Source organism: Aquila chrysaetos, chromosome 6 (genome assembly GCF_900496995.4).
Source record: "Aquila chrysaetos chrysaetos chromosome 6, bAquChr1.4, whole genome shotgun sequence".
Classification (NCBI taxonomy): Eukaryota; Metazoa; Chordata; class Aves; order Accipitriformes; family Accipitridae; genus Aquila; species Aquila chrysaetos.
This window is the reverse complement of record NC_044009.1, coordinates 46,677,574-46,700,557: the sequence shown is the minus strand read 5'-3', so window position 1 is coordinate 46,700,557 and position 22,984 is coordinate 46,677,574. Positions and strand designations below refer to the sequence as shown.

Below are 22,984 nucleotides of genomic sequence, written 5' to 3'. Positions count from 1 at the left end.
CAATGTAGACACCACTGGGTTTTTAACATTTATAGCTTGGAGAAATCAGAATGACTTCAAGTCCTGACACACTACATTTATGTGCTAATAGGGTCAGTATTTCACTTTTTACCTCTGGTTTATATTTCTCTTAGCCAGATAGTGAGACCTGAACCCTGTGCCTATTATTCCCACTGCAAAAATTTAAAGAACCTTTTGATTCACTGAGAAACAAACAGCATGAAGGCTGTGCTACTTGCAAAACCACTTCTCAGCTCTTCACACTCTTTAACTGTCTATTCTCCAAGATCTTCATCAAGTACCAGTTAACGCCTTCTCCTAACACTTAATTAGGGAAAATTATAATTTGTATTTTGCAGAAACTACAAAGCCACAAGTGCAGTGACAACTACACGGTCATGTCTGGTTAGAAGGAGTGTTTAGTGGCTACTGGAGTTCAATTACACTCTCAAAAGACGTTTAGCTTGCTTTTTTTTAGACAAAGATGCAACCTAAAAACCCCAGCCTGAATACTTCATGACTCTTTGGAAGTTGCTTTTTAGCAGTCACAGCCACTTTGGGCAGAAGGAGATCTCGTATGTGAGCAAGGAGAAAAGTTCAGATCCAGAGCTGAGCTGAATCTTGTAACTTTCTTGTCTTTACTAAATTCAGATATATTCATAAATGTTTAACAGTTAAAATTTTGCTATTACTGCACAAACATTCTTCCTGCCTAGAAGTTGTTATATTCTGCCTTTGTTTATACTTGAATTTGATTTTGCTCCAAAGCAGGCATTTTCTATTTTTGCAGAGAAATTCAGTTTTCTAATGGCACTAACCTCTCCTCCATCTGTAAAAAATACTTATCGGCCTTACTGACACAAGAGCTTTTGCCTCAAGGTTACACTACTAATAATTAAGCTAATCTTGGTGTAAATGACCCGCACTAGAATAAAATGAAGCTGACGTAGATGTGGCTTACATGGTTTGAAACCCAGTTCACACAGGTGTCACAAATTTGCATGGGAGGGTTTGATCTGGTGTAACTATCACTGTGTGGGGGGAAAAAAGCTTGCAGAGTTTTCATCAAAAGATACTGCTTGTGGGTATGGATGCATACGTACAGATTTGGGTAGCAGTTAACACTTCTTCCATACACCTACACTTCTGAATGAAGTTGGTAGCTATGCAGCAGCTCTGCTCTTAACCACACATCAGGGTCTCTGCTTACATTGTCGCCACAGCGTTTCAACGCCGGCTGCCTTCCGTCTTCCTCCTTCATCCCAACTCCCCTATTCTTTGTTGTAGGAAATAACAACCCAGACAACGGCAATGTCTCTTTTCCTTATTGGTAAACATTCTCTGGGCACATCTGCTGTGATGATGATAAGGCAGAGGTCTGCTCTCAAATGGGAAAAACAGAATGTCAGTTTACATAATGGCCAGAAAACAAGAAAAAGAACCCACACGCTCAAGCAGCAAGCCTGTTTCTATCTTGCTTCATTGTCTTAACAGGATTCTTATTGTGTTTATATTTAGAGACATGGGAAACTGTGCTAGCCATGCTACCCATTGTTACTTAACCTCAAACAACCTATATAATATGCTGTCCATTAAGGAACCTGAATATAGACTCTAATCAAGGTGGCTAAACAAGATATAGGAAAATAAAGCTCAGTGCTTCCTCCTTGTTCGGGAAAAAACAGACAGGAAGGCTCCGTCTTAGACTCACCTCAGTGGAGAAGGAGGGGGACGGGTGAGTTTGATTTTACAGGCTCACAGAAGATTTTAGCTCTCTGTTGTGCACCTGTTTGGCTTTTTCATCATTCACGCTGCCAACAAATGGATATAAACACTTCAGCAACTTATTTCCCAACTGGGAAACTTTTTTCTTTTCTTTACTTTTTAGGAACAATGTTTATTAGAAAACTGTGTTTAAAAATGACAGTGGAAGCCTGACATAACTAAGACTGACTGTGACTGGCTGATCATCAGCAAGTTGCTTTTGATAACATGTTAGTGTGTTGTGCTTGGGTAGGCTTGCCTGAATGCTGTATAACCAACAAAACATTATTAAATAAATTGGATCCACATAACTGGTTTTAAATTGAATATAACATTCCTAATGAAAACAGGACCTTGATTGTTAAGAGTCCCTGATTCCAACTCACATATATCAGTGTTGCAGAAGACTAACAGTGGCAACTGAGCCTGAAATTCTGCATGCAAAACCATTTCACATGCAGAAAATAATTACAGTGACTCCTGGTTTAAAATTTAAAGTATTTAAACAGCACATTTCAGTCTTACTTTGTCTTCAGGAGCCACAATATATGGGCCTTTCAAATCAGCCAAGGATGACAATCCTAAATCCTTTAAAGCTTTAAATTGACAAATATATATAGACAGCTTTCACCTCTATGTCATAAACACAGCACTCGAGATTCCTCAATAAGTATTGGGGTTTCCTACAGAAATGTTCAAACTTTGGACATTTAATTTAACATGAAGTCATAACAGTCCCTGGTATAGAGCAGAGAGAGAGATTGCCAGCAGAAAGCAATACATTTCTTTTTCTTTGAATTATTTGGCCCTGATGTATGTAAGGCTGTGAGGATGACCTATCAGGTATGCCACAGGCTATGGGACCTCACACCAGAAAAGTGTCTCTTTTAACAGATAAGAGATTGAAGGCAAGGTTGCTCAGTTGCTATCCTTAGCAAACATATTTCCTTGGTGAGCATATTTCTTACTATCTTGTCCTGTCACCCAGTCATCAAACGTGAGATAGATGTAGAGATATGGAGAGTGAAAAAGCTGTAGTTCTTTCTTACCTCTCCTTTCATTTTCCAATATCTCTGGAATCCTCCTGTGCAAAGATCAACTGGAAAGTGGGAGGTGTGCAAAAGGAACATCAGTCTCCAGGAGGAGCTCAGGGAAAAGTGATCCTACATTGCATCTTCCTACTCCACATGCAAGGAGAGAACCCTTTCCTGTTACAGTTTCCTTTTGCTACTGCTCAGGTTTCATATGCATATCATACCCAGTATATCTTGGATTTAGTGCTAGAGATTAAAACAAACTGATTTCTGGGAGAAAGGCCAAAGGCTGGCCTCATTAGGAATGGCTGCAGTAGGTTTTCAGTTAGCTTTTAAAATCAGACCTTTACTATGATTTAATTTATTTTAATTATCCTCACTGCTTTCTCCCCCGTCCTTAGAGTCTCCCTTTCTTTCAGGTGGTGGCACTGCTGCACCATTTGTGGTACCGGTACAGATTCCTTGGCCAGATTTTAGAGTGTATCTTAACAAGTAATTAGAACAGTTTTCACTAGCTCAGGCTGTCGGCTTTCCAGCTCCTGCATGATCCAAATGGCTCTCAGGGGATGTTACATTATGGTTGGTTTGTTATTGTTTGTTCCAGGCCAGTGCCACTAGACAAAAGCGTTATAAAATTGGTGAGTGCCATTAATCACAATTTCTTAGGTGTCTATGTCTGCAATGTCCCTATTCTCACTTTCCCATTTTTTTGCTTAGCTTTCATTTCGTTCTGAAAGAACAATAAGGATGTGATATACAGAGTACTTTGCCCTATAAAAGCTCAGCAATAGGCTGAAATATTTGTAAGGTTAAATAAAAAAAGTCTGAGAGAAAAATAAGCATTGCGTTTCAGCGACTCCCTCTCTTTGTTAGGAACGACCGGATTAGTATCTGAGAGCTTCCTTGCAAACAGCCGAACTCCCACCACCTTTGAGTATTTCAAGCGCCTAAATTCAACTGAAGCTTAACTACTTACCCATTGTGTGTCTCCATATCTAACTTGACTTCAGCATACAATGCAGAATGTCGCCTGCTGTGCATCCCCAAAACAAGCCCCTTTGAAAACAGTGTTTATTTCAATTCGGTTAATCCTTATCATTTCAAAACTCAAATAGTTTTGAAATTCACTGAGATGTAACCCTATCCCTGTTAAGAGGTAGATATTCAGTCATATAGGGGGAGGAAAATAAACAGAGTAAATATGACTAATTTATTCCATTTCTGATCTTATTGATTCCAGGTCCAGTAGGCTTTTAAACCCGTTAATTGAGGCAATAATAAGTAATAATAACTTTAGTGTGTCTCCCTCCTGGGTCTTTTCAGTACAATGAAGTGGCTATTCAGTATTATAAAAAAGAAGCCGTCCAACTGAAAATCCACCAACACAACTGAAGGTCCTCTAAAAATATGAAAAAGAAAGAAGAAACAACCCCTTTTGCAGGATGGCTGAAGGCAACTGGACAGTTGTAAAAAGAGGACTATGAGCCTGGTAGATTACTGAGTGATCTAGCAATAATAACATCAAGCCTGCATTTACATAGTGCTTTACATCTTCAAAGTGCTGTGTAAACATTAACTAATTGATCTAGTCAGAAAAACAACAGCTTCCAGTGTAATATCAAGTATGTAGTCACAAGAGAACAAGTTATTAACTAAAGGAAGCAATTTATTTGAAAATCTATTATCATAAATTATACTGGGTTTTTTTTTCTCCTTTTTTAAGTTACTCCCTCTGCAGTCTGATTAATGCCTGGATTAGTTTGCTCATGATTTCTGGAAATTTAGTAAGTGCAAACTTAATAGGCAGCTGATAGAAATGTCAGAGGTAATTGATGCTTTAATGGGCATGAAATCTGGAAAAGTACCCAATCGGAATAGATTCACAATGGCCTTTGTTAAAGCACTAGGGTAAAGGCTCACCATATTAGGCTCACTTCTTTAGACAAGTTTGGTAAAGTGTGTATCGTGAATATTCTCTGTTTCCTAAACTTAGAGGGAGAAAAGAACTATCAAATCAATATAGCACTTCTCTCATTAGCTCCATACATTGTGTTATTACTTACCTCTTTTTTATCAACATTTTTAAATGACAGCATTTTCAACCGAATGGTTGCATAGAAGATTTCTTTTTTTTTTTAATGATAGTAAGTAGTTTGTATCATGCCACATCAGGACAAAAGTATTATAGAAGTTGAAGGGTTTCTATTTATTTATTTATTAATTACTTGGATTGATACAAAAAGTTTCTGTTCCCTTTCTTGGTTTGTCTGTTCTTTTAAACAGGGCCTGATCCGATCTCTGAATCAGGTAAATCCTATTATTCCATTTCAGTCATGAATACAAAGGAAACATTCCATAATCTGTCCACAAGAATCTAATCCAGATCAGTTTCTTAATGGAATACCCACACAATGATAATGCATATATTGTGTGTTATCAGGAGGCAAAAATATCTTCCTTTGGGAATGCTGCTTGGTGTGAACGAGCTGTTTATCACTACAGTGTGTTTGAAAGCCCTTTTTTTTAGGAGAAACAAAGTTACAAAAACACCAGTGAATCTCAGTTTACCACAACAGACTATAACACTACTGTCTGCAAAGGCCCTGCCGTATATTTCAAGTCAGCTCTCAAGTTCGTTTCCCTCTCTGCTAACACCATGAAGTTCTGGCTGCTGCACTCCCACTACCCATCCTCACATTAGCTCTTGTACTAGCCAATAAGTAAAAACCATTGTAGTCCTGTCTGGCTTGTAAATGAGAAGAACAATAAGGAAAGTCTGAGCCTGACAGCCAGCAGTCCATGGTGATTACAGAGAAAAGAGACTGCATTTTTTCTCTCTTTTTGTTATTGTTATTAAGGTCAGTGTCATCCATCAAGATGTGGAGTTATTTGTGACACAGTTTCAAAGGTCAATTGGTCATGTGCAACAACAAAAGAGATTCATGGAATAATGTACCCAAAAACTGGGGAATGTGCCTTTTCACTTTCTATTGTCATGCCCCTACTCATATTTCAATGCCAGAAATCGACAAAGAGAGACATTTGAAAATACCAGTTAAGTAAACAACAAGAAGAAACCGCAAGTAACTCATTGATGTATAGTTTGAAAACCATGGAAATTCTCCTTCTAAGCTACCATTCCCTTTATTCCAAATATTCAGTCAGTTTTTAGCCAGGAGAAATATTTCATTGGCCTGCCCATGCTACAAAGTGGCAGACTTCTTAAAAAGGCTCCTGGTCCTATTCCAATGAAAGTTTAATAGCAAAACTCCGAGTATAACCTCTCATGCTACGATTCACTTGGGCTGGCACATTACCATCTTTGTCCTTCTTTCTAGGGATTTGCAGATGAATCTTTTCCTGAGTTTTAATTCAGGGGAAATCTTGGGCAAAGTCCACAGAGGTTTCATCACCATACCTGCCACATTTCCACAGAAAGAACTGCTGACATCGGTAATAAATGGGTGAAGACTGAATCCAACAACCAGCAGGACACTGAATGAGAAATTCCACTTTTACCCTCTACTGTGCAATGGCTGCACAAACACAAAGCTGCAATACCTTCTGCCACCCTCATCCATCTCTCCTTGATAGGAGAGCAGGAATATCAGTGCTTCTCATGTACCAGAGCCAGGCAGAGGAGAATTCTCTACCAGGCATGTGAAGCCTATACAAGAGGCCCCTAACTCCTATACTCCACTCCTTTGTGACAAAGAAACTCCTGGCTGTTAGTTTCTCAGTGAATAACTTTGGAAACAAGAACTCCTTTTCCTAATGAGTTTCAAAGCTGAATTCTCTGGGAATATAAACAGCATGATTCAGAGCTACAATCTGTTTCTCTTTTGAACTTATCTATCTATGCCATATATTATATGAGCTTCTCAGCATACAGGCCCATACAGCACTTCTGATAAATGAAATAGTAGCATTATCTTTCTGAATTTATAGACAGAAATAAGCATGTAGCCAGGCTGTATGATGACTGCGTTACCCAACTGTGGTGTGGACCGGTACCTTCAGTATTTCCTGTGCAGTTTAGCTCATTTCATTTGATAACAGCTTATTTGCAGGCCACAGATATAATGTGAATGCTCCTGGCACTCGTAGTCAATATTGATCACTTAGTTGCAATGTAGTACCATAGAGTGGCATGGAAATTATATGGTAAATAATTACCAAGTAAACAGTTGCATTTATTTCATTTAATTTTGCAGCTCTACAAAATTTGTCACATAGTTCATAATTTAGGCTTAAACAGGTCCCATGAGTGGTAACAAAGTGTTTAGTATAAAACACTGCAGTGAATTTCTGCTCACTTCTTATGTTTGCAGTATAAAAACCAGAAAGCATATATTGAAGCATGCATTATACCATTAAATTTGGAGTACAACAAGCAAGAACAGAAATAAGTTTATTCGGAAGGATTTACTTGGAAGTGGATCCGGGAGGCACAAAACAGTTGTAATCTCCCCATTTGTGCTAAAGCTCATCATTCATAGCCACACAAGTCTTTACCCAGCCCTGATTCACTAGACTAGAATAAATACAAAACTGATATTTTGAATCGATCATATTATTCAGTTAGATACATTCAGTTTAACAGGAATCAGCATATATGCATTAGGTCAGTTGTTAACAGCCTGTTTAGTCCCACTTTAGAGTCAATGACATACTGACAGGCACATATATTGACAAAACAGCTCCCCAAAGTAAAAACATTCATTATTTAACTGTAGAATCAAAGCAGTCATTAAAAAAAATGAGATTCTGAAAAGCTGGAGACATTTCTGTTTTATCGTTGCCAAAGGCTCACTCCATTACCCATTAGGATGGGCAGGCCTTACTTTTTCAAACATTGCACATGTCAGCCTGTCTCCCCCAACAAAACACTAACCTCTCTTTTGAGGAAGAATCCCATTTAAACACCCAGAGTCACAAGGGGGTTATTCTTCTGTATTCTCAGGGTTTACCCTTCCTAGATAAAACCAGTACTGTAAACTCAGCAGGAGATTAAGACAAAGTTCTCAAAACCAATGGCTCAACAATTGTCCCTCAATAGCTTGCAAGTGTGGGCTCAAGATAAGGCACTTCTCAGCAATAATTTCTTTTTTTATGCTTCTGCCTTTTAGACAAACACACTGAGTTAATGCATTCAATGCCCCAATAACAGAGAGGTTAATATAGAATATTCAAAAATTACTACAGAGCAGCTCCAAATTCTGTCATCTATTTTCAGAGCTTTGTTTGGTAGTGATCACATATTAGAGGTACAAAATTTTAAAACACCATTATAAGCTTTCCAGTTATTCTCTCAACTCCCCTGTTACATTGTGATTCCTTCTATGAAATTAGTTACATGATTACTTAATTTTGCCTCTGCAAAGACAGAGATAACATGCGCTACTAAGACGCATTGAACAACTGAGGTGCAGTATTTCTTTTTTTTAACTCTCCATATTTTTCTCTGGTAGACAAAGCTCTTCAGTGAAAGGTCTATCTTTTCTACAATGCCAGGGACCTGCGGGCACTAGCAGGTCTTAATGGCCCTGACCCACCTCACCCCGGACCCTCTCCCTTGCCTCTGGGCACATTTAAGTCCAGGCTTTCAGTCCTTGCCTGAACTACTTTGTAAGTATGCTTGCCCCCAGGCTTGCCTCCTGGCTGGACCTTGGACCTACATGGCAGGCAGCTTGTTGGCTGCTGGTGTGCTTCAGTCGTACGTTACAGCTTGTCTCTAAGTCCTGTCTTTGGCCTCATCCCCTGGTTGGACTTTGGACCCCCCGTTGTAGCCTTGTCTCCAGCCCTGCCTCTGGCCCTGTCTCCTTTCGTCGCTGACTGGGCTCCCTGGATGGACCCTGGGCCTGGTTTATCTCTTGCCTTGTCTGGGGTTATTGATGGACACTGTTACCAGCTCCTGGCTCCAACACCGTGGTCAGACCCTGTAGGACTGTGCCAAGATCAGTGAGGGCACTGCCACCGCGGGGTCACCCTTGGCACCAGGCTCACCTTCCCTGAGGTGGTAGCAGGCCCTTGCTGTTCCCTGACGTAAACCAACAATCTATAAATGTGCTCTAATAGCAGCAATAATGATTTAGTTTTCAGTCTTGGAGAAAACCAAACCAGAAACATGTGGAACCTTCTTGGTTTTCCCCTTTATAAAGCTGAAGGTGAAATCAGTCCTTCTGAAGTCCTGCTCAATCCTCTCAGCAAAGTGCCTTCTCTTACAAGTGATTAAGACAGATTAGCTCCCATAAATAGCATTTTATATGATGTGCTGTAATTATCATAAGCCATAAGTTTAACTGATTTCTTCCCAAAAAAAGGGACAATAGTCAGTTACAGCCTTGAAGTTTACATCCACAAATTGTTAAAACTCCTCCAGATGAAAATAAAGAGCTGGAAATTTTCAAGCCCAAACACTTTCATTGAATGTAGACATTCACTGAAAAAGTCACCATGAAAAACAATCAGGCATTCAGGATGAAATTCTGTAACATGTTGTATGTCTCCTGTTACGTGGCGTCCTTCACTTTCTTCTTTGGTCACAGAAGTTGAGAATGGCTGGCAGTCATATCCAAAGTTTACTTATCTCAGAAAAATAACTAAGGTGCACACATGAACACCTATAGGAGTTGACTCTATTGACATGTATAGAAAAGCACATATGTTATTAAGGGCAGAAACGAACTTTCATGACTGGAAAAGGAGCTAATTTTACCAGCTTAAAATAAGCCAACCATTACATGTCAGCACAATACTTACAGAAGACAGAGATTTGTCCCAGGATTTGTTTGTTTTCTTCAAAACAGCATATTTGTGCTGCACAGAGCACCCTGATGTATGAGGATTTGCATTGTCATATACAATTTGGAGGAGACAAATGGAAGTCAGGTGTCAAATTCTCAGTAAGCAATGTCATATAGAACATAATTTTTATCATTTATTAGAAGAATGATTACTTACAAACTAACTCAATATATCGGTATATATAATCAATGTATATGTGTTGACATGTAGCTACGCTGGTTAAACATTTTTGTGAGCAAAAATGGCAGACCTCTACCCATCAGAGAAAATCTAAATTCCATTCGCATCAGTAGTCTACATCTGGCACCTAACTGTTCAGCTCCGATGGGAAGAGAGTCTTCCCATAAAAGTCACATCCTGCCCCATTACGCACTGTTGTAAAGTTAGTCACCCCACTGATTTTAATGGTGTTATTTTTTCATTACATGGCCACCTGAGAGCAGAATTTGCTACTGTATGACCTCAGTGTGTCACTCCGTATTGACAGAGCTACACTGACTGTTTGCCAAACATTAAATTGATTTTTAATATTGTTTTAAAGGCCTATAAGGTTGTGCATAATTTCATAAGTTGTCTATTAAACTGAATTGCTGACTCTAAGCTACTAATATCATTCAATTCTGATCTATTGATCATACAAAAAATGCAGGCTAAAAGTGTGTGCAACACTTGCTATAAATTTCTATATACCAGACACAAAATGCACTCCTGGTCAAGGTTATGAAAGCTAAATGAACATACTTGTTTGAGTCTAAAGATCTCTATTCCTGATAACTTTATCCTCACAGGCAAGAGACAATTTTGCATCACAGAAGAACAGTTGTGTTGCATTTTATTTTATTTTATTTTATTTTATTTTATTTTATTTTATTAGAAAGCACTTCAGAATGTGTATGTGATCCCTTGTACATCCAAATGCTGAATTATGGTGAATTATGTCACCCTGATAAATTGTTTTCTTTGCAAGATATAGCACAGCTTTTACAGACTGATACCAATTTAAGTATAAAAGCACCTACATTTCAACTTAAAAGAGAAAATAGAGGTATTCTGAAAGATAATTACATAATTCCCGTAGTATTTTGCGGTCATTTTGTTAATGGCATACATACATGGTAAAGATGACCATACATTCACATTCATAAACACTATCATTTTACAATGATTGCCATTGTATTGTGACCCAAAGATCACAAACTGTATTAGAGCATTCCAGAGAAGTACAGAATTCATTGAAATTACAAGAAGGATTAGCAGAATAAACACTTCCAGCCTTTCCAGGCTGTTTTGCTAAGTTTGTTTAAATAAGGGAAAAGATGGAGACACTAAAAACAAATGGAGAAGTCACAAGCCTGGCAGAACTCCCTTAACTGGACACTCCCTAGGCTTCCCCAGTGTCCATTCAAATTTGCCTAAGCATCAGTAGACGCCTGTTGTTTGGCTGATCTTTTGGACTACAGGTTCTCAGTTTACCATCCCTTATCAGCAATAGGCCCAGGAATCCCAAGCCTGTTTGTTTCAGGTAAGTATTCTCTTAAACAGGTTCCCAAGACCAATTGCCATTTGCAGTTCTAAACAAAATAACACATTATTACTCGCATTTCTAAGCTCGGTGTTTTCACCTCTCTTGAATCTTCCTCAGAGTTCAGCCTGAATCTTTAAGGAATCCTGATCTTTTCACTCTAAATTTTGACTGGTGATCAATGAAGGTTCAGTCCCATGCCTACCCTGGATGCTCAGCCATGCCCTTTCATTTGTCTGTGTTCCTCCTTTCCCTGTCTTTCATATCTCTGAGTTTCCCTTTGCTCAGTAACTCCCTAATGAATCTCAACAGGTGATTTGTACCCCCCATCTAGTAATCCATGCAGAGTACAGTCTCTGTACTTATACTAATTGAAGAACATTTCTGATATCTCTCTTTATGCTTTGGTATAAACATTCCACTGTAACTGCTTGAGCTTAGGAAATGTTCTCATCTTCACCCATGATTCGGATTGCTGCAGGCAGTCATTGTCAGGGAGAAAGGGGTCACTGCTCTGCTTGCTGCTATTGCTGAATCTCTCATCAGGCAGCATAACACTGCAGTACTGCAGACTGGGCCAAACTGGTGCCAGCCCTCAGCCAGCAATCCCAGCCCAGAACTACGCTGGGCAGTGAGCAGGCAGCACTTCCCTTCACCGTGCACAATGTGACAGTCCAGAGAACTGCCAGATAAACATCAGATCCAAACCAGCCAAAATAGGGATGTCTGGGTAGCCAGAAAGAACTTCCTATATTTCTACTGACTTTTTTTTTTTCTTGCTAATTATTTTCTCTAGCCTCCTTCACTTTCTCTACACCTCAGCTTTGGTCCTCATCCGTAGCTGTTAAAATACACTTCCTTTATTTGTCTCCCTTGCACAGTTCCTTTCCCTTTACTTTCCACTGTGCAGACTCATGCTTCTAATGGAGCCCACCTACTTTTTCCCTCTCAAAAAATCCAGCTATTTTTTCTTGCCCTCAAATTGTTCCTCAACTTGTATAACAACACCTGCCTTGTGTCTATCTTACCTGCTTGCTTCGTATGGTCCTTGGAGCATTTGAATTATGGTTGTGAGCATGATTATCATAATAAAAAGCATAAAAATAATAATAAAAGATGTTTTAATTACTTATGATAAAGTATTATTCCAACAGACCAAATGAAATGTTACTATCCTATGGTTGTGTTTTACTCCTAAAGAAGACCAGAGCTTGGACAATATGGATAAATGCAGACCCAGCTTGCAATTACAAAAAAAGCTGTCAATAACACTCCACAACTGTCACTTTTATCACCCAGCTCCCCCTCCCATAACACTACCTCATTCATAGCCACGGTAAGGTGCCAAATTGCTTTATTTCCAAAGCGTATGACTACATTTTTAAAAAGCTTTTGTGTGCAATATATTCTACAGTGCTTAGTCTCATTAATATTGCCTCAGCATGCATAGATTCATGACCAGCATCCTTATTTCATGTGGAGGCATCCTTTAAAGAAATTGAATGCTAGAGGGTCTATACATCAATGTTATGATGCTGTATTTTTCATGAAATCTGTAAATAAGGTCAAAAGGATAGCGATATTCCAGATGACAGAATCCCTAATAGTTTTTGAGGAGCAGCCTGTTTCCCTCTAAAAAGTCAATTTGCTTTTGACCCACGCCTATTAAAAAGTGTACTTAGTATAGCAGAGGCAAAGCTCAATTCCAGCAGTTTTCATGGCTTTGGGTAAATATTGTTAAGATGATGTATGCAAGACTAGCTGCCCTTAGCTAAAGAAGGAAGGTAATGAGGACTCTGGATCATTGTAAGTGGCATTGTTTGACTCTGTATTTCAGGGTCTCAAACATGATGAATTCATAACTAAGATAGTATGGCAAGAGAGAATAAACAGCAGCATTGGCCTTGTGAAAGCTGTAATTTAGAGAGCCAAGAATGCCATTCCTATTGCTACACACGAAAATTTAAATAGCTTAGCTTCTTTCAAGACTTTGGACCCAATCCTGATTCCCTGGGAATCACTGACTTCAGTGAATGGAAGGTCAGACTCTATTTCACAATAGAAGGATTTGTAGTTTCTCCTCCCTGTCCCTGTCAGCAGCTAATCAGAACCCATTACAGAAAAAGGCATTGAGCTTAGGTCAAAGGTATGAATGGGATCCAGGTCACTAGTGATTGAAAGTCACTACAACTGGGCAACTGAGAAGTAAATTGGGAGGTGAAACTAGTTCCTGGTGGACAGCTGTCCACTGTGCAGAAATCACCACCATAACAAGACTGGCAAAAAGGGAGAAACAAAAGCTAATTCAAAAATAATGCAGAGGTGTGAAATAGAGAAGCAGATATATAGGGAAGCAAATGAGGCAGGCAAAACCAGAGCATAAAACCCAGTATAATTCATTATAGTTTATGACATAGTAGGGTTCTTGTTCATCTCTAATTCCAACATCCAACAGCAAGCAGATCAGATATTCAGGCCAATATCTTTCTTTGTCTTAGTTAGAATACAGAAAACAAGAAGAATAAAACTAAACATGAACAAAAGTAAACAGAATTAAAGTGACCAGAAAAGGACAAAATTAATTAGATGACATTATTCATAACAAGAAGGACATAGTTCCACAGTCCATCACACACCTGCTTTCTCTCCCATTCTTATAAAGTTCCCTCTCTTCTGTCACTGATGGACTTACATCCTGTAACTGTCCCCAAAGCACAGGACATTGGAACAACAGGCTAAGAAAAAATGGGTTAGCATTAATAACAAGAAAGGTTTGCGTTTCTGTTAATGAATTCTCATTGCATGGATCAGTTGGTCTATAGCAACTTTAGAAGTGGTTTCTTTCAAGAGACAAACGACCAGCCAGTGGACACTTACTCTGTAAATTATCTTAATCTACTTTTATTTACAGTTCCTTTTGACAATTTTCAGTTTTCTTTTTTTCCATCGTAGTCCAAAACCTCTTTCTCCTTAAAACTGAATTTAAGTCTTGTCTCTTTCTTTCCAGATTTTATCTCATGGCTCAGACTCTGTCTGTGAGCCTGTCCAAAACTGTTTACATTCCTTTTGTTCTGAGGTGCAGCCACATGTTCCAGGGACCATTCAGGTGGGGAACCCACCTGCTGGGTCTTGGAGCCAGTTTGACTAGCATTTCCTTTCCACACCAAAGAAGCCACATAATCACTTTGTCACTTTCATGGCACCTATTTTACTGCAAAGGACTTTCCCTTTAAGAGAACCCCCCTAATTCCTTAATTGCTGTCTACTAAAAACCACTTGTTTTGCAGTACTGATTAGCCTTGGAGTTTATATAATCCTTTGGCAGAGGAAGTTTTTTATATGAAATGGGCAAAATTTGTTTTACAAGATAAAGCTCTCCCCTCTGTCTTTGGCAGCAATATCTCATACCTGTCAGTGCAGTCAGCTGAGTCTATTACCACCAACACCAGCAAATGAATATGGTAGCCTAAGCTCAGTCGTCAGTGCACTATAGTAGAGAGAGGCACAGTTGACCTACAGAGAAACTATTAGTGGCATTAGCAGAAGTTAGACACATTAGTGGCATCATTAAATCCCTCTGTTTTCAGGGGATTTCAGGATTCCCACTGTGACTTGACTATTCACCCATCCCTTGATCCTAAGAATCATGTACATGTCTCAGGTTTTCATCCATGCCTACCATACACTAATTAAGTATTATTATCTTAGCCTGTCTGCTAAGTAGTTTTACAAAAGAGACAGCAACTTTAGGCAGGGCCTGAAGATATCATCCCACTTTCATTCCTGTACGATTATTGCTGCGGTACACCATCATTAAGCAATTTTCCCACATAACTTTTTCCTACCTAATCTTTCCACTGTGTGGGATATGATGTAGCTTCATATCCAAGAAGGCCATAAAAGTGCCCATTCCACGACTGAGTCTTGAACCCACCTCCCTGGACACTTTCTGAATTTTAGCACTGTCATGTAGTATCTCATTCATCACATTGTAGTTTATGTTTATTAGAGGAATATAGGAATTTGTCCTATTTAGGATACTACTTCCTGGAGAGTCAATGCCAGGCTGTTATCTGGCAGTCCTATCAGTTTTCATCATCTTCTGGGAGAGATTAACCATAGAGACAATTATAAAGAATAGTCTGTAACTTGTTAATGCTTTTATTAATTTGTAAGTATCAATAGCAAAGGAATTTTGGCAAATACAAGTTTAATCTTGTAAGAGTTTTTGCTGAAGTTAATATTCCCATGGAGTACAGGAATAATGAAGCAATGTCTTCCAAAGTTATGGTGCTGAATGGAATCAAGAGGCCTGAATTCTACTATCAGTTCCTCTGTCATATTTTGGATAATTTTCTCAAATAAAATAAAATAAATCACCCTCTTGAGTCTCAGAGTGTGTTTAACACTCCTTCAGCACCTTTTAAAGTCCATGGGCATCTGCAGTTAAGGAGTACTAAACACTTCTATTATAGGCTGATTGGAACAAACATGTCTGGGTGTCAAACTCTCAAGCTTTAAACAAAGCTTTGGATAAAAAGCTGTTACACAATTATTAAAGTCAAGTGGAATTCTTTCATAAAGCTTAATGTCTGATTGAGATGACTGGGTATTCAGCATTTTATCTGTAATCCAGTAAAATAAAAAAAGACTTTAGTTTGTATGCCCTTTTTATGTTCGAACAAAAAAATATTTAAGTCTTTTCCTGATAGTAGTTCAGTCTTTATTGGCATTTGGCATTAGATTTCCTAATGTATCTCTTGGAGCCCTTCCAAAGGAGGAAAGAAGGGGAGAGAGAGAGAAAGAAAGAAAGAGAGAAAGAAATTTTGATTTATGTTATTTTTTTGTTTTAATCACTTCTCTCTAAAATAACACACAATGAACTACAGGCTTTCAATGGTAAATGCTGAAATATTATAAGCAGTTCAAATGGCTGTGGATTCTTCCCATCTGTCATGGGCTGCAACTGAGCACTATAACAGAAAAATGATATTAGTTTCAAACTAAAAATAAATCATCAAGCCAAGTCTGTATCTCTAATCCTACCTACACTGCCCTACCAGTGACCTTCCCATGGCCAGGACAAATCATATTCTATAGGGAATTTGTAAATTCATTCTTCATGCTAGCTCATTTCAGGTCTCCTTGTGGGGGAAAAAAAAAAAAAAGTCTCAGATACCTCATACTGAACCCACCACATTTATGTTTCAGGCTTTGGCAATGTTAAGCTTCTCTCCATCACAGTCTAGCCAGACTGCTTTCATATTTAAGATCTCTGAACTTCTCTACTAGGAGTTTATAAGGGCTAAGACATTAGGAGCTAATGCCTGTCCCTGAAGCATTCATGTAAACAGAGGGAAAAAGAATGGAATCTCACTCCAGACATGGATAACAAACAGGGAGATATCCTTTCACAGGTAAAAGAGTAAGTGCAAAGACAACTTCTGCTTGGGTTTAGCATCCTTTTCCAAGGCCTAAGCAGGTGCACTTACAGGAATAGTAAAAGTCACTGAATACCGTTACATGAGGCAAGATCAAAGCTGCTTCTCTTCCACACAATTGATTCAGGCGAAGCTAGATTCATTTTTGAAGTTAGATTCATCCAGCTATAATCTTCGTGTCAAATAACATCCATTATGTATAATCTTCATTCATAAATGAAAATGGTCTGATTAGTTCATGTGTCACTTGTCTGAAAAAGCAAGCACTAAGCAAACCTAGCAATTGGAACCTATTGGTAGAAGAAAACAACAACTTCCTTATTTTAAGAAAATCTCATCAATGGTCCAGAAAAGGGAAGTGAAAAAATGTTCCGCACAGTGGGTTATTAAATGAAAACAAAGTATTTATGCTATATTGCCTTGCTTTAACATATGATTTTTAGAGTGGGAAACAACTAAAGTTTCTCACAGACGACAACTAAAATCACAGATATACAGAATAACGGAAAAAAACAGGCTTAAGGTACCTATTGTGCCTGAAAACAGAAGTGCCCAAAAGTACAGGCCTTTTAAAAAAAATTCTTTATGTGACAAGGTCCAAGGCCAAACAAGATGCTTGTGTTTGAATCTGGGAAAGAACTCAGGCTTCCCAGATCCACATCTTAAACAAATGATTTGCCTTTGTTTGCTTCTCCTGAAAATGCTAATTTGCACATACAAGTTAGTAGTGTGCACCTATGTCCATACATATTTATGGGAGCAAATTTAGAGATTTCTTTCCCAAAGTTAACTCATGAATCCACACTTATAAGAAAGTCTCCACACAAAAGATATGTTTCTGAATATAAAGAATCACAATTTCTAATCAGTTTCATTGATGTTCAGTGTTTCTGGTTACCATAGTAACCGGCACACACAATAAATGGTGTTTTGTTTAATCAGTCATGAGAAAGAAGTCTGGGCATGATGAATCAGACTGAATCAGGAATAGTTTCCTTTACTACCCTAATCAAAATAACTTCAATGTAACTATAGGACAATTCAAATCAGCAAGACAGGATCAGGCCATGAAATTCAGATCTCAGTCCTGTTTTCAAACACTCCTCTCAGAAGCTCAGATGAAAGTTTTACTTCTATTTCAAAGACAGGAGTTTATGTAGGATAGGATTTAGTTCAAGGTTCAGATTTTATCTTGCCTATACTGTACGTAGTTTGCATCAGGCTGAAGTCCACCAGAGACAATAGATGTTCAGAGCCAAAACCCTCAGAATAATTTCAGGCTCATACTAACTGGAAAAAATACATGTGAAAATAATTCTTTAATGCTAAATAGGGAAAATGTCCCAGACTTAATAGCAATGCAAATAAAATTTCCTTACTCCTAGTTAATGTTTTAAGGCATTGATGGCTGGAGTCTGCTCTGCACCAGTGGAAAAGAAATATAATTAATACATACTTATACATTTTTAAAGAGAAAAACAAAAATCATGTAAACTAAAGGGCATTGAGGAAGAGGGGGTTTTGTGACATAGCCACCTTTAGAAAACAAGTATAAAAGTGCCATTCACGTGGCTGGCCCTAAACCAATTGTAGACTTGAAAAGGATTACCTTTGATGTATAAAGATCAAAAAAACATTTTTTCAGGTAATAAGATCTCTCTCAGATGGATTTCAGTAATATGAACATGTTTTCCATAGCATGGTAATAAAAATAAAACAACGCAATAAAACTACAACTAGGACCAAGTCAGTCACTCTTGAATTCTTAGTGGAAGGTCAAACAAATTTACATTTGGTGTTTACAGTTTTTAATGTAACAGTTTTACATAATGAAAAATTATAAAAGCAATGTGAGTAATATGACTTGAAATAATTTTGCGGCTGTGGTGACATCATAACAAGCTTGATCAAGAGGCCTGTGATGTAACCAGAACTGTAACAATTTTTTCTAGAATGTCAGTTTTTAAAGGAGCTTTGGGAATGTGGGTGGAGAAGGAATATAACGTAAAACTTTTCTTTTTATCTGTTTTCAATTCCTGCTCAGGCTATACCATATACTTTATTCCCTTCTCTTTTTAATTGTACCATGTCTTTCTCTGATCTTCCTTCTTGAAGGTACTAAAAGCCCAATCTGAACAGTATCACAGCCATTGCCTTCATCACTCTTTTACAAGTAACTAAATTTTTTTCAAAACAAAAAAAGCTTTTTTTTTTTAAATTGGGTATTTGATCTTAGGATTTCCAAGTACTGTTAATTTCAATATATTAGAGAATGTCTCAGTGCAAACATTTTATACATAGGTAAGATAAAAACAGAGGCTCAGTGTGAGATAGTGGTAGAAGTAAGAATAAGACCCTGCGATTCTGACAATGAGAACCCTTTCTACACATTGTGTAGAATCTTCCATAGTGGTTTATGAACTTCTAGGGCTCTTCTGTTCAAGGCAGGACAAGTGGAAGTGAGTGCTATCAAATGCTGTGCCAAAGCCAAGGACCAAGGAGAAATATAAATTGTGAAAATGATTGTGACTGACTATCAAAGTCACGTTCCTCATGGATGGCACCTTAGTAATCAGAGTACATTGAGCTGCTTTATTTTAACATATTTGTAACGGGTTGTTTCCAGTTATTATGAAAGACTATGCTCAGCCAGAAAAAATGGCAAACATTTGCTATTTTCTGTCTTTTGTTTAAATCCTGCTATGGCTCCCATTGGTATCAATAGTGTAAGTGCAGGGAAACACCTGTACGTTTACTCATTTCATTTCTTCTATCCAGTTCAGTTACAGAACCAGATTTCCACTGCAGTCTTTGCTTTTTACCTAATTTTCCATTTGAGCTGGCAGAAGATCAAGAAGGTCAAATGATTTGCTCGGGGTCACATAATGAGTCAGAATCTTGAGCCCAGATTAAATCCGGGATACACCCTGGCTCCAGCACACGGGACTTGTCTACTCAGTAAACCGCACAAGTTCCAGCTGTTTTCCCTCCTCACATGAACTGAATATGAGGAAGTTTGTAGAGAATCTGTCTTAAGTAGAAATTCAGCCCGCAGCAGGCTTTCTGTAGGCAAATGCTGGATTTAAAGTGGGGTTAAGTCAATATCCAGAACTGTGTGCTACCTAGTACTGTTCTTTTCATTTCTTATCCCCTTCAAATATCTGTCCCTTTTCTTTCTTGTGGTTATCCAAGAAATAAGGAAAGGGTTTTTTAAAATCTTTGTTATCACATGTAATCTCTGAAGACAGAAACAAACAAAAAAAAAATATTTAACCACAGAACATTTCCTGCAGCCACTGGAGCTCATGCTTTTATTCATTCAGTACATGGAGAAGCTGCATCACTATTAGGTAAAATCATGACATAGGGGAAGCCTAATCTAGGCTTCTAGATTACAAGCAAGACTCAGTGTTTCAAATAATCACCACAGATACAAATGAAAGTTCATGGCAGAGTTAGAAAGCTCATGCAGATTACTGAGGATTCCTGAAGGGAAAATTAAGAGTCTATATAATTTCTACTGTAGTAAGGTGGGAGCATTAGGAAATACCACTGCAGCTTGAAGGTCTCAATTTCTTGAACATCTTGTCTGAGTCAATAAATTTGAGCTTTAATTAGGTAAGGGCTGAAACTTATCTTGCATGGGAGACCACTATAATACCAAAATAAAAGGAAGATAGGGAATCCAATGCTACTTTACCATCAATGCAAGTTCTGCAGCAGTCTAGAGAACTAGGGTATACTTTATGTAATTAATCAATTACAGTGTTATTAAACACTATTCCTAGTATGAATGCTGCTGAATACCTTTGGAAAAATATATATGTTACAACAGAACAGAAGAGGGACTCCTAATTTGTTCATCAGTGGTGTCAGCCTAGGTAACCATTTCAATGCTATACTGGTCACACCTCTATCACTATTTAAAGTCTTACATGGCAATAGTGCCAGGTGATCATGGAGAGGTTACAGACTTTCCCATCTGAGAACAACAATTTCTGTTATAAGATACAGTAGTTACATGTATCCCATAACAGAATGTAAGTCTCACCAAGTCCTATCCACTAAAAATAGACAGATGTAAGCATTTGGTAAATTCTCCTTAAAAAGCCATCCAAAGGCAAAGACCTAGAACACTTCAATACCTACCTACAAGCTGGACTGTAGTCAGCCCTGAATTAATCAACCCTATCACCACCGTGATGTTCCTCTTACTAACAAAATCCCATGTGCACAAAGCAAACTGGTGGGGGACCATACTCAGAGAAGATGCACTTTCCTCTTGAGAAGGTACCCTGCATCCACATTGCATGTATTGGTCTCTGCGTGGTGCTTGGTGTGCAACTTAACCTTGGTTTCCATCAGTTGTGAAACTGCTTCCTGCACACCAGTAGTGCAGGGACTCTAGACTGCACCACTCAAGTACAGACACAGAAAACCCACAGCTAAAAACAAAGCCTCCAGTGCACTAAACATAGATACACCCTGTGTGATTCTCCTCTAGGATCAGACTTGAGAGGCTGCTCTTTGTCACCTACCAACCAGATTATAACAATGCAGTACCCTGAGTATGAAGGTGCTGACCCTCAGGAAATGCTAACAATTCAAAATATAGCAATGCATGTTCTCTGAAACACAGACTGTCATGAATGTTATTAAACATGTCCTACCTTGACATCCAGTAGAATGATGAATAAAGTTGAAGATCATTTATTTTAATCATATGGTGCTCCACAGTTTGCAGCAAGATGTAGAAATTATTTTATACACCTTTAGGGTAAAGACTGTGGTTGACCATTGCTTAGAAACTTCAGAACTTGATCATAATGACGACACTTACTCATCCATACCAGAGTAAGAATATTCTGAATTGCTGACACAGGCTTCCAGAATGAGTTCCCTCAAGTAGGAAAATGTGCTGTCTTCTCCATGTTTATGTTGCACTTGTCTGACATTACTTTCTCTAAAACAAAGAAAGATCACTGTGCATACCTATGTGTGTCTGCATATCTGTTTGTGTATGTGTGTGTGTGTGTATGGATATATGTTTGCATATTAAAAGCTTGACAGATTAAGTCACTGTGTGCACACTTTCTCCCAGGGAACACGCTGAGAGAGAAAATGAGCCTTGCATAACAGACACAATGCACCTGGCTTAATGGATGGTGGGAAGGGCCTCCAGGGATGAGCGTAATACCTGAGTCTCTCTAGAGCAAACCACCACCACTTCCACTCATGGAGAATTCTAACATCTGCCACCAACACACTCTCTTTTAAAAGTTAGAAGGTAAAATTCAAATTTATAATTTCTTATAAGTTCACACAAACAAAATGAACTCATAGAAAAACTGTTGGAGTTTAAGTTATGAATATAAAAATATAAAACTCAGATTTGAGGCTGGCAATGGCCAACTCAAAGATGCACAAAGCTCTCAATCATATAATATGAATATGAAGTAAGAGAAAATGTTAATTTTCTGATTCTCCTCATGGTCATCTGTGACCCAGTTATTTCCATGAGTACTACTCGCACTCTCAGTGCAACGTTTGCTTTGACAAACTGAATTTGTCTGAGCTGAAACTCACATCATATTATTATCTATCAGATAAATTAATTTTTTAAAAACCACATGAGAGACAAGTACACCGATTAGGACATACTTTGTATTGGCAATGAATATCTCAGATATGAAGAAGGTATACACATTTTGCTCAGGCAAAATAGTTGTCCTGTTTGCCAAACACAGACAGCTCCTTAGCTGTGATCAGAAACCCTAAATGGACAGAAAATTCAGTGGAAATTATTCTTATTACATTGCTGTAGCTTAAATGTAATTTCAATGCACTTAAGGGCCATTTTACATTGTTAGAGCTCTGCAAAGGTTCCTTAATTGTAAATAAAAGCAACACCTAAATGCTCCAAATGCTTTTTCTTTTTCAATTAGTAATCACGTCTTCTGAGGAGCTGATTAATCAAGCAACACAGAACAGATGAATATGTACTTTCTTTTGCTGCAGAATAAACACTCTTCAGATTTAACAAAAGTTATTCCGAATTCATGCTGAATCAGAAAAGGAAGAGCAAGCCAGTTTTGATTGGACTTTGTATGCTTACAGTGTTGCTAACTCTCAGGATTTTATTGCACCTAATGTACCACTTCATGTTTTCTTTCAGGCCCCAGCTGATGTAATTCTGGGTCAGCATGTGATCTTTCTGGAGGAAAGCTTGCCAGTGTGACTTGGGTGTATCCTGAAGACGCAAAAACAAGAAGTCAAAGAAAAAGAACTTCGTAAGTATGGTAGCTTCAAATTCTCATGATTTAAGCAAATCTCATGATGCTTTGAAGGCTGGCTTATGGGCAAGGGAGGAGAAGCTTACACTTGTGGTTGGCAATGCTACAGTTATTATAGAAATA

The 22,984-nt window shown here is 38.2% G+C and overlaps 1 protein-coding gene across 1 annotated transcript in view; it reads right to left on the bottom strand.

Moving 5' to 3' along the window:
* The window catches only part of THSD7B (thrombospondin type 1 domain containing 7B), a 549,934-nt gene that overhangs the window by 445,570 nt on the left and 81,380 nt on the right, over positions 1–22,984 (bottom strand). The window lies entirely within an intron of this gene.